We start from the raw sequence: 12,196 nt of genomic DNA on the forward strand, positions 1-12,196 counted from the left end.
TCATCTTACCCTTGTGCCACAAGGAAGGGTAGAGAACAGGAGCGAACGGTGAAAGTTTACACCCCTAGCCTGTAGTATCTCCGCTCCAGAGTAAACATTTGCCTTACCAAATCCCAGGGTCACTGTGTTTACACTGGAGAAGGCCAAAGGCCATGGCCTGAGAGCCAGTGTAGGGCTTGCTCCTTCACCTCCACCTCCCTCCGAGGACCTTGTGAAGGCTCTGGCTCCAAACGTGGAGGGTTGCTACAAGCCCAGGCTGGAGCTGACCTAGGAGGGTTAACTGTGGAGCCATCTAAGCTATTTTCTGTTGTGTTGGGGATTAAGGCTCTGGGCTTTGGGAGTGTGTTTCCTCTGCAGCTGCTCTGAGAGCTGTTTTCAGCTCCTCGTTTGCCCCCTTCCCCCATCCTAGGCTGCCCCTCTGACCCGCCTCTCAGCCCAGCTGCAGGTCCATAGGCCTTTGTTCCAGGCCTGCCCTCCCCAGCAGAAGCCCTTAGGCTGGGGCCCTGGCAGCTGGAAATCACTGGCCAGTGGGAAAGTTCTGGAGCCCCAGAGAACCTGGCAGACCCTCATTTCCTCTAGCACGGCTCATCTTGCAGCCCCCACCTTGCTCCTGGCCAGATTCCCTCACTGTCTTTTCTCATCCTCTTTCTTCCCCTGAATGAACGGCTCATCCTCTATTTCTTCCTGTACTCATGCCTCAGTTCTATTTTGAAGTATTCATTCATTCATTCTACAATTTTACTCTCTGAGTGCTAGGCACAGGAGACACAGCAGTGAACAAAATATACAACCACCATTGACCTATGGAGTTGACTTCTAGTGGGGGAAGCTCTGACAATTAGCAAAATAAATAATTGAAATAGAAAACATTTTAGTGATAAACAGAAACATATGATAGGGAAGTTGGATGTGAAATAATGGAAGGGGTGAGATGTTTTAGATGGGGTGGTCTGGAACGCGCCCAGAGGAAGGGATGTTTGAGAGAATGCCTGAAGGAGATACTTTCCTTCATCTCTGATTTTCTTTTCTTGAAACTGTGTTCCAGCTACATGCTGCAGAATTGGATGCACTTGAGTTCAAATCCAGGCTTGACAGCTTACTAGCTGTGGTGCTGAACTCCATTGTACCTGTGCTTCTCACACGTAAAATGAAGTTAATTGTCATTCTTGCACCATGTGTGGTATTGTGAGAATGAACGAGATGATGTAGGTTAAGTGCTTAGCAAAGCCTATACAGGTGTTCAGTAAATGATAGTCTTGTTATATCTCCATCCAAATTCTGCAGGGGTAGCCTAAGATGTTTAACACTAAGGACTGGAGATGGAAAATTTTTATTTCAATGATTAGGCAGGAATGGGGAATTAGAGGGAGGTGAAAATAGAAACCCTAGTTACTGCAGACTTTCTGTTTAGTGAGGTTTTTCTATGTGGCCCTAGGCTCCGGATGGTTGAAAACATGGGACATGCAGGTGTGTGCTGCTTCCCGTGGTGACTGGCGGGCTGTGGGCAGCCCTGACCCTCCCTTGCTCTGGAATTCCCTCTGTTTCCAACCAGTCCAGATGAATAGATGAATTGCACCTTAGTGTCTGGCCTCTCCACTCTGCCTCACGCTGGGAAGGCTATCCGCCCCCACCCCTCCAATGTCTGTTAGATAAGTTTGGTGGTGGTGAGGGGGGGAAGGGGGTAGGGGATTGAGGGAGGGCTGGACAGCTGGGCATATGGCAGGAGGAGCTGTTCCGGGGAGTCTGCAGAGGTGGCTAGGGGATTCTGGTGGGGCTTCAGAGGCAGCCTCAAAAACAAGTTTTAAAAAAGGTCCACATGGATCACAATTTAAGAGTAAAAGAACGGACAGACACTGTCTGAGTCTAGCCCTCTGACTGCTCAACTCTGAGTGGCTTCTATTGGCTTCTACCAGTCAGCCTGACCTCTCAGCTGGAAGCAGGACCTCAAAAAGGAGGGGCCCATCTAAAAGACTGCAGTCAAAAGCTGTGGTGAGCGGTTTCCTGGGGGCCCTGCCCTGACTCCGGAAGCTGGGTGGTAGAGGGTGGGGCCCGGGGAAGTGGTCATCAGCCAGATCACTCCCCTGGAGCCCCTGCCCACCCAGCCAGCCAGCCAGCCAGGCCTTGCAGTGAAGGAACTTTTGGGCCTGCTGGTTGGTGCATGGAGACAGATAAAGCTAGATATAATCTTGCCTCGGAGGAAGTTGCAGAGAGGGCCCTGAACAGCCCTAGACACTTTTGTCACAGGAGAGAGAAAATTGGGCAAGGTCAGTTAGCCTGTGACTGTAAGGAGGTGCATCTAGAGATGCTTGCAGCCTGTTTGGGGGTCATCCTGTCTGGGATAAAATCTAGCCTGTCAGCTGGATCTCTACTCTGTTCTTATTTTGGTTAAAAGCTCTCTTGAGGGCAGGAACTCCACTTGATTCTTCTCTGTGCCCACAGAGCATCCAGCACAGTAGAAAGTGGAATCGGGGCGGCTGCACTGGCGTCCTGTCCTGAGAGGAATCTGGGCTTGGTGGTCTCAGCTTCCTCCAGCTTTTGCTCCACGAAGTTAGGGGGAGGAAGGCAGTGGTTGGGGTCATCCCTGTGGGCTCTTGCCATGTGGGAATGCAAGCAAAGGAAGAGGGGCTTTTTGTAGTCCTCTTGCTGGCCTCTGGGGGAGGAGCCTTGGTTCAAGCTCAGAGAATGGAGTTTCTCAGGACTATTAAACTTCGCTCGGTGCTGAGCGACTCTTAGGCTGAACACAGGACCCGAGCAATGTTCCAGTGGACGCAGTGGTGGCTGTGCATGGAGCCTTTGGGAAACCCAGTGTTAGGGTTCTAGAAGTTGCTCTGATTATTGCTGGAGCCTGGTTGGGAATGGGGGAGGATGAAAGAGGAGGAAAGTCAATTTTACTGTGCTGTTAGGACCCCAAAGGAGAGGTGGGTTCTGCGGGTACTGGAAGCTGTTAAAAAACCCATATCGTTTACTGCCTAGGCCACAAGATTTTGTGTGTGTATAAGTGTGTAAATTAGAGGTTCTTGAGTAATAGATGGCAAGTGTTTATTGAAAGGAAAAGGGAACCAGTATTCAAGCAGCCTCTATCTGTTCTGCACATTGCTACATCCCCTGTGCTTGCCAGATTCCAATAAATATTTGTTGAATAAGTAAAACCCTACTGTGTGATGAAACCGTAGGAATTTATGAAGAAATTTATAAAAGTGAAAGAGGGTCTGGGGTCCTTTCAGGCCTGCTGCATTTTGCTCCCAAGTGGACAATAGGGTGCGCTTATAGCCTTGCATATGGTTCATCCCATAAAATGGCCCGTAAAGTCGAAAACCATTTCTCCTACCCTGTTTAGGACTTGGCTACCCAGCAGCTCTGCTGATTTGCATGTAGCCAAGATCAGCCAGGACTCAGGTTCCTCCTCTTTTTTTACCTCAGACCCTGTTCAATGTTTATATATAAGCTGTCTCATCCTATTTCCAAGCCAGCAACTGAAAGGAAGCTGTGAAAAGAGTGTAAAGAGACTGGCATTGAGAGGAATAATGACCACAGTGCAGCTGAGAGGTGACAGAGATAAAAGGCTATAAAAAGCCAGTACTAGGGAAAGAACTGGGAGTCATTTATTAGGGGTGATGGCTTGGCACACCTTGGCCCTTGCAGGAAATTGTCCTTTTGGTAATTGATGTGACAGCATGGGTGGACCTTGAGGATATTACGCTAAGCGAAATGAGTCGATCAGAAAAAGCTAACAACCATATATGATTTCACTCCTATGAGGGTAATACAACTGAAGCTCATAGACGCAGACAACAGTATGGTGGTTACCGGAGGGAAGAGAGTGGAGGGTAGTAAAGGGTAAAGTGGGTCAAATATATGGTGACAGATGGAAGATGGTTTGACTTTGGGTGGTGACACACAATGCAATATACATACAGATCGCATATCATAGAAATGTGTATTTGAAACTATTATAATTTATTAATCAATGTCACCCTAATGCATTTAATTTAAAAAAAGATAAAGAAAATTGATGGTTTGCTGGTAATTGTGACCCTGAGTCATCAAGAAAAGGTTAAATTGTGTTCCCTTGACTCTGTGTAGGAAGGAAATGGATAGCGTATTTTTAAAAGATTCCCAATCAGATTGACTTAAATTTTTTAAAAATGTTGATACTTAGGTAATAATATCACTAATCCTCTCAACAAGGCAAAATAAGTAGTGCTGCCTCCACCCACAGATAAGGAAACTTACAAGGTTGGTCACTTGTCCAGTCGCTCAGCTAAGACTTGGGGATGAGGTTGAACTTCTGAGTGACTCTGGAGCACATGCTCTTAGCTCTGTAGGACCTAGACTGTTTTGAAGCTCCTTACTCTTGAAAGTGGGGCTTTTTGGACAGCTCTCTCTGCAGCAGGTCAAGGCTTTATTGTGTTAACAGTAGAGCTAGGATGGGTCCACCTTCATTCGGCTCCACCCAAGCAGGCTGCCAGTTATTCCAAAGGGCACTTGCCCTGGTGGAAACAAGGATACTTTCAATACATGTTCATTTTAAGCACCTGCCTGAGTGCCACACAGCACTTTCTGAGGCCAGAAAATGACAGGGAGGAGCTGCAGTTTCAAAAATCCCAGGCCACTTTCCATGAAGAGCTTTTTGTTCCTTTGTTTTGGTTCTGGATGCTGCTGAAAGATGCTGTGCTGTGCAGTCTTGGCGCTGGTTGTTCCAGTTGGTCTCCAGGGTGACAGGGGTCTGCCCCTGCATAGAAACCCCTACCCCCATGTCGCTCCCCCCATGACTAGATCTCGCAAATGGTAATTTTATCATGTTTACTTCTCATTTATTATAGAGTTAGATTGTGACATACGTTTGGAGCTTCCTTTGTTTTTCTTCCTAATCTTGGTTTCTTCTTTCCTCCCCAGAAATAATGTTCTTCTGTATATGGTGTTTACCACTCCTGTGCATGTTTTTATACTCTTTATTATACCTATTTATTTTTAGAGAGAGGGGAAGGGAGGGAGAAAGAGGGAAAGAAACATCAATGTGTGGTTGCCTCTTGCGTGCCCCTGACTGGCACCTGGCCTTCAACCCAGGCATGTGCCCTGACTGGGAATTGAACCAGTGACCCTTAGGTTCACAGGCTGGCGCTCAATCCACTGAGCCACACCAGTCAGGGTGGGACGTTTTAATTTTAATGTCAGATTTACTAATCTTTTGTTTGTACTTTGTGTGTCTTGTTGAAGAAATCCTTTCCCAGTCTGACTTTATAAATCCACATTTTATTTTCTTTTTTACAAGCCCTTGTGTCGAGGGCTGAGTTTCAATAGATCGCAGTGAGGGTGCTGCTTTGCTACGTACAAAACCCCAACCCAGAAGCAGGTTGCCTACGAATGGTTTAGTGCCAGGTTCCCCACGAACGTGGGGTGCGTGATGGGGCAAGGGGGCGGCCGCCTTTACGGTCACGCCACGTTTCCCAGGACGAGGGGCTCTCCGTACGGGACCCCGGTCCCTATGCGTGTAAATCCGCATTTTAACATGTATTGTTTTAAATTTAAGTTTTGCTTCCCATACTTACATTTTAAATTCATGTGGAGTGAGAGAGAGAGTGAGAGAGTGGGAGAGAGTGAGAGAGTGTGGTGTGTGTGTATTATATATATAATACATATGATACTGGTTCTCAACCCTGGCTACACTTTAAATCTCATGAAAAGTTTTTAAAAAAGTACTGATGTCTGAGTCTCATCTCAGATCAGACCAATAAAATAGAAATATCTTGGGGTGGGATCCAGGCATGGTTATGAAATGTCCCAGGTGATTTTTATGTTCAGCCAAGGGTGAGAACCACTCAGCCTTGTAAGATGGAACTAATTTTATTTTATTTTCCAGAAGAATGGCCAGTTTTTCCAGTAGTAGTTATTGAATAGTGTATACTTTCCTTACTGACTTGTTACTTTTAAGATTTGATTGATATATAACTTTACTGAGGTATAGTTTATTTAAAATTCACCTATGTAATGTATATAGTTCACTGGTTTTTAGTATATTCATAGAGTTACATAACCATCACCACTATCTAATCTGAAAACATTTTTTATCATGCCTCCCAAAAACCCTGTACCCATTAGCCCTAGGCAACTACTATTTTATTCTGTATCTCTATGGATTTGGCTCTTCTGAACATTTCACGTTAATGAATTCGTATAATATGTAGTCTGTTATGACTATTTTCTTTATGTATATATAGGAAAAGGCATAGTGTACATAGAGTTCAGTGCTGTCTGTGGTATCAGGCATCCACTGGGAGTCTTGGAATGTATTTATTTCTCTCTGATAAGGGGGGACTATACTGTATATTAGTTTCATGTGTACAACATAATGATTCAATATTTGTATGTGCTGCAAAATGATCACAATAAGTCTACTATCTTCATTTTCTTGATAGTGCCCTTTGAAACAAAAAAATTTTTTCAAGATTGTTTTGCCTATTCTTGGCTCCTTGCTTTTCCGTACAGATTTTAGGATCATCTTGTCAATTTCTACAAAAATGTCACCTGGAGTTTAGATTGAGTCTCTAGTTCAATTTGGCGAGTGTTGCCAAATTTAAGAATGTTAACTGTCTTGATCCATGAACATGGGATGTCCTTCTATTTATTCAGGTCTTTAATTTCTTTTAACAGTGTTTTGTGGTTTCCTGTATATCTTGCCCTTCTTTTGTTATATATATTCCAAAGTATTTGATGTTTTTTGCTTCTGTTATACATGGGATTGTTCTGTTTCTTTATTTTTGGATTGTTCACTGCTAGTATATAGCAATACACTTGATTTCTTAATTCTTTTGTGTTGATCTTGTGTCATGCCATCTTGCTGAACTCTTGTGAGTTCTAATAGTTTCTAGTGGAGGATTATCTGTATATATAAGATCATGTTATGTGTGAAGAGAGATAGTTTTACTTTTACTTTTTTGATCTGGATGTCTTTGTCTTGCTTAGTTGTCCTGCCTGGAACTCTAGTACAATGTTGAATAGAAGTGTCATGAAGGGAACCTCCTGGTTTTGCTTCTGATCTTAAGGGGAAAGCATTCCACTTTTTCCACTGGGTATGAAATAGCCTGTGGGATTTTTGTAGATGTTCTTTGAAAGGCTGGGGATATTCCCTTCTATTCCTAGTTTGTGTGGTGTTTTTATCATGGGAGGGTGCTCAATTTTGTCAATGTTTTTTCTGGGTCTATTGAATTGATCATGTGGCTTTGTACTTTATTAATAACCTAGAATTATATTAATTGGTTTTCAGATGTTAACCCAGTCCTTTTATTTTTGGGATAAATCCACATGATCATAATGTATACTTTTTTTCTTAAAGATTTTATTTATTTATGTTTAGAGAGAGGTGAAGGGAGGGACAAGGAGAGGGGGAGAAACATCAGTGTGTGACTGCTTCTCACACACCTGCAACTGGGGACCTGGCCCACAACCCAGGCATGTGCCCTGACTGGGAATCGAACCATTGATCCTTTGGTTTGCAGGCCTGCGCTCAATCCACTGAGCCACACCAGGCAGGGCTTTCTGTCTCTTGATATTTTTTTTATCTCAGGATGGTTTTCTCTGTTTTTTCCCCCCATTCCACTAACCTGCCTATTGGGTTTTAAATTTTAATATTGTGTATTTAATTTCCATTTAGTACTATAGAAAAAAATATTTTAGATTTTTCTTTTATTTCTAGCTCTTGGAGTACCGATTTGTTCCATCTTATGTCTCCCTTGTTTTTTTTTCCACTGTGTGGTTTGTAATTTTTTATACTAAGCTCCTCTTCAGTGGTTGTAAGGAGTAAGGATGCTTAAAAAAATATATTTTGGAAGTCTTTCTTTATTGGTGATGATGAGGTCTAGGATGTATCATATGTGTAGGTGTGTGACTGAGGTGGGTAAGGAAAGGATTATTGGAAGGCTCTTCTCCCAAAACTTTGCATGTCTGGCTGCTTCTTATCATGCAGGTCTCTCTCTGCTTAAGAGCCATTGTTCAGAGCCTTATCCAGCCTCCCCACCTAACAGAGTCCCCAGCTCCATCACACTCTGAGCTATTCGTCTATTTTTTGTGGCCTTCTTTCCAACTTGAGCGTTAGCTCCGTGATAGCAAGGATTTGTCTTATTCATTGCTATGACCTCAGCACCTGGCACATGGTTTATGCTGCCAACAAGTGTGAGTAAGTTTGAGTTGTCCTGTTTCAGAGGGAAGTCATCTGAGGACCAATTCTGCAGCTTTAGGCAGCAGAGAAGAGGTGAAGAGTTTGGCTCCCATTCCCAAACCTTTTTCTGTGTTTCCACTGGCATGTCTTTTTCTCCCACCATAAGAGCCCAGAAAATACCATTCATCCCTTATGCTTCCGCCTGTGTCTGGCGTGTGTTTCTGCAGCTGCCAAAGTCTGTACCAGGGATTTGAGTGCCAGAAGAACTGGGGGAGAACAGGGTATAAAAGCCCAGGATGATCTGGTCCTCCTTACCTTTAAGAGGCTGTAAGTGGACAGAGCACTCAGAGAAAACAAGATCCCTACCACTCACTGAGCTTCTGTGAGACCGTACTGGTGGAGAAAGGCAGCCTTGTGCTTGTCCCTGGTCATTTTTTCCTTTCCCTTTAAGGTGTGCATTTTATTGAACTGGTCTCGAGTCAGCGTGCAGGTACGCACTGGCTGCCTCCGCCCCTCAGCCCGCTCCCAGGAAGACCAAAAGCCTCCCTGCATCTCAAGTTGGGGGACCAAACCAAAACGGGGACCATGGTGGCTGAGCCTTGTCCTGGGTCATCTTACGCGGTCACAAAAGTGGTTTGCAGAGGCATATACAAGCGAGGTATGAATTCCTGGGTGACTCCATTTTGGCCTCTTAGGTTGTCCCACAGTGTAGCCACTTGTTCTGAGCCAAGTGTTACTAGCCCAAGGGCATTCCCGTGAGGGTTGCGGGAGGGCGCCTTTCTATTCATTCCATTCTCAGGGAGCTAGTGTTGGGGAGTGAATTTCCCTCTTGCCTTGCTGTCCAGTCCTGGGTAAGTGAGCAAATAGCTCTTGATTATAGGGTAGTTGTGAGGAGATTGCCTAGAGGATGTGTTTAGCATGTATGGCTTGTTCACCCTAATAAAAATGCTAGTTGACAATACTCCAGTTTGGCATCTTGGGAGCCGCTTGTGCCTCGGTTTCCTAATCCCCTCAGGCCCTGGTAGTTGTTAAGGACGGTTTCCCTCCCCTCAGGCCCTGGTAGTTGTTAAGGACGGAAGGGTTAATATCCTCTAGCTTTGCAGAGCCTGGAGTGGGGGAGGAGCTGCATAAATGGGAGTATTATTGTGCTGGTGAATGATCTGGCTTTGTTATGTGTGTTCAGCACATCTTCCTGCAGTCAGTGTCCCCCATGTGTCATTGTTGGAGATACTTGCATGTCCTCAGCAGTGTGGTGCTCACCTGCCTGGCTCTGACCTGCATCCCCGCCCCGTGGGGACCTGCCGAATTGGAGTGGGAAGCTGCATTTCCTCTGTTAGGGGCCTCCCAGGAACCAGGAATGACAGAAATGCAGCAAGTGTGACCCACACGCAGAACTGGTTCTGAATAGGACGTTTATTGGAGAGGTTTTGCAGGAGGCGCAGGCGCTGTGATTCCCCAGGCTGTTGGTGGCAGCTCTCTGCTTGCCCCAAGCCTGTTAACTGCTTGGCTGCCGGTGCCTGTGCGGAAGAATGCAGCTCCCCCGGTCCCGCGCGGCCCTCTCGGTGCTCAGATGGGAGCTCTTCTGAGAAAAGCAGTAGGTACCCAGCTGGGGTCAGGCCAGGGGTTTGAGTGGGACATGACCAGGGCTCTGTCAACTCCAAAGCCTTGCCAAACCCCCACCCCCTGTGAAACCTGGCCAGCCACAGGCTTTGGGGCAAAAGGTAGGTTTCTCCCTTGGGGGTTCAGAAACTGAGGTCCTTACAGGAACAGGTGTAGGGAAGAGCTGGTTCCCTTTATGCTGCCTGGTGGCTTCTAGTGGGTTTGTCCATCCTGGCTGGGTAAGAGCGTGGCAGTCCTGTGTCCTTCTGAAGGTGATTGCAAGTGATTCTGCTAGGGGGCATTCAGAGTTGGGTGGTTAGAGGAGGAGCCCTTCCTGGAGTGACCCAGCACATGTCACACCTGCACGCATGCACCCACATGCACTGGGAAAAGCAGAGTTAATCTTTCACCTCCTGAACTTTCTTTTTCCCAGAATCCACAGAGGGTGGTTATTAGATAAAATCAAGCAGCAGCAGGTGGAGCAGGTGAAAGGAAGTTCTCCCCAGCCCTGTCTTGGCCTTGATGGATGCCACCAGGCAGGGGCAGTTCTTATCATGCCAGTGCCCGCCACCTCTGGAGCTCTGGGCCATAGGAGCAGGGAGGCCGGGGGCAGATCCTAATCTGGCTATGTCTTTCAACCTTGAATCAAGACCTTGCTTTTCCAGGAAGAGGACTCTGCTGCCTGGGCCAAGCCACTCCATGCCATGTGCGCCCCCTGGCCCCAGAATGTGGGGTTTGGTGACAGCTGCCCTCCTGCCCACATTCTGGTCTGTGTAACCACTCAGCTGGGGGAGAAAACTCCTCTCCTCCCGCTTGGGAACTGGTTGGATGAGTTTTCTGGGCCTCCCTGGTGAGGCCCCTTAGAAGGAAAGGCAGGGACCTGACTGAGGGGGTGGGGGTGGGGCAGGTGCTCTGCCGTGGACAGGGGCCCTCCTGGGCTCTGTGGGACCCGGAGAGGAAGTGCGGGAGGCCCTGCTGCCTGAAGGGCTGGCTGTCTCTGAAAACTGACCTCTGGGTGTGAGCCTTTAAGGTCTGCCTTGGAAATCCTTGTTCCTAACTTCCCTGGGTCGGGCACCAGGCCCAAGGTCAGTGTCCAGGACAAAAAAGGGGTGTTTGGTGGAGCCCTTCTCTTGCTGTGGTTTCCCAGGAAGGAGAAAGGCCAGGGCTGTTTGACGGATGGAAGCCCTTCACAAAAGGGGGCTGCTTACATTTCCACACTTTTCTGGTTGCTGGTGCTTGGAATTGTAGAGGAAATTGCCTTTGGGGAGCTGTCCTGATGGCAGCCCTGCCCCCTAAATCTAACAGTGTACGCTGACTCCTCCCCTAGTCATGGGGGGAGGTAATGGCCCCAAATTTCAACGGGAGAATCCCTTCTGGTTAACTCCTGTGTCTGTTTTTTAGAGTAGGTGTTCTCATTCTGCTTTTAGAAGCATTTACCGGTAATTCCCAGGTAGCTTCACAGCCTCACGTTGGGGGGTGTGGTGGCTTCCTTTCTTCCCCCTTCACAGGGGTTGGAATAGGTCTCATTCTTTCTAGCAGATGCTCCCTTGGTCTTCGAAACCGTCTGAATGGTCAGCACCTTCTTGGGCCTCTGGGCTTTTGAACACCTGCTGCCATAGCCCCGCGTGGCGGCTTGTACCTTTTTAGGGCACATTCTCCCTCCTTGTCTCATAGAGCCTCGCTCTGCCTGTCTCAGTAGTCCGTAAAGGCACTGCCGATGCCTTCAGTCTCTCCCTGGCCTGCCTTCCAGCCTGGCCTCCTCTACCAGAGCCCAGGTCCTGTAGGGACTTGCTTCCTGTGCTGCTGCCTTCGCATCAAATGCCCTCAGATCTCTGTACCCGGCAAAAGCTTGGCCATCATTCAGGACTCAGCTAAAATGTCTCCTCCTCCTTTAAATCTGCCCTGTCTCCCAGGTGGCACCAGCCACTCTTAACAGTTTATGTATTCGTACTTTTGTACCATCATTCAAGGCACTGCTTTGTGGGTAATCCATTACATCCATGGCTGTTTCTGCTTCTATAATTCACTTCCTCAATGACAGGGACAATGTCTTATTTATTTCAGTGTTCCCAGGGCCTAGCAGGCATCATACTCAGAAGTGTGGCCCCAAACTAGAGGCAATTTGGAATTCTCAAACTGCTCACAACATGGACGTCTGCCTCCTTTCATAATTAAAAAAAAAAATCATAACTATATTAAAAATTTTTTTATTTTATTTTATTTTGTTTTATTTATTTGTTTTTAGAGAGGGGGAAAGGAAAAAGAGCGGGAGAGAAACATCAATGTATAGTTGCCTCTCACATGTCCCCAAACTGGGGACCTGGTGTGCAACCTAGTCACGTGCCCTGACTGGGAATCGAACCAGCGACACTTGGTTCTCAGGCCGACGCTCAATCCATTGAGCCACAGCAGCCAGGGTTTATATTCTTTTTTAAGTTGTTT

The sequence above is a fragment of the Furipterus horrens genome, unplaced genomic scaffold, assembly GCF_987537825.1.
Source record: "Furipterus horrens unplaced genomic scaffold, mFurHor1.1.pri manual_scaffold_3, whole genome shotgun sequence".
Classification (NCBI taxonomy): domain Eukaryota; kingdom Metazoa; phylum Chordata; class Mammalia; order Chiroptera; family Furipteridae; genus Furipterus; species Furipterus horrens.